Genomic DNA, 650 nt, shown 5'->3' with positions numbered 1-650 from the left:
CCTGCAAGTCCCGGCCTCCAGGGGCTTCCTCCTCCTGGGCCTTGGGCCTCCAGCAAGACCCTCCTGCACACTCTGCTGCTGGAGCCGCCACGTCTCTCCCAGCACGCGGTGCCCTGTACTTAACACCACCCCCTTCCCGTCCCCCACCCCACCCAGAGGCCAGGAACCAGCCGTGCCCCATGCAGCTATGCCCCACCCAAAACGGGGAGCTGGCCTGGCCCCAGGCTGCCTGCACCGCCCCGAGGCTGCTCCGCGGGGAGCCGGAGGCCATGGCTGCAAGTAGGGTCCAAGTTCCTCTCCCACGTTTTAAAGGCCTGGAGCAGACCACGGGTACCGAAATCGGGGAAGCAAAAATCAGTGAAGTCCAAGTCCTGATAGCATTTGTCATTCAACCATCCTGCGTTTCTCAGGCTGAGAGTGGAAATTTTATGCCTTGGAAGCAAGACCTTTTAGTCCCGGGCCTCAAACAGAAAAGCCCAAATCATTCCAAAACAAATTAACTCCCAATTAACCAGCTTATCTCAAAAGGGGGAGAAAGAGGAAAGGAAACACTCCATTAATTCCGCCCATGGGTTTAACACGACTGTGAACAATGGAGCGGGTATTTATACGCAGACAGGCTTTTAACACCCACGAGCAGCAAGGAGCCC

This window comes from Sus scrofa, chromosome 8, assembly GCF_054392235.1.
Source record: "Sus scrofa isolate SSC_HxYL_T2T_F1_AM1 chromosome 8, Sscrofa_HxYL_maternal_Yorkshire_Landrace_v2.0, whole genome shotgun sequence".
In the NCBI taxonomy this organism is placed as follows: domain Eukaryota; kingdom Metazoa; phylum Chordata; class Mammalia; order Artiodactyla; family Suidae; genus Sus; species Sus scrofa.
Note: the sequence above shows the minus strand (reverse complement) of the source record.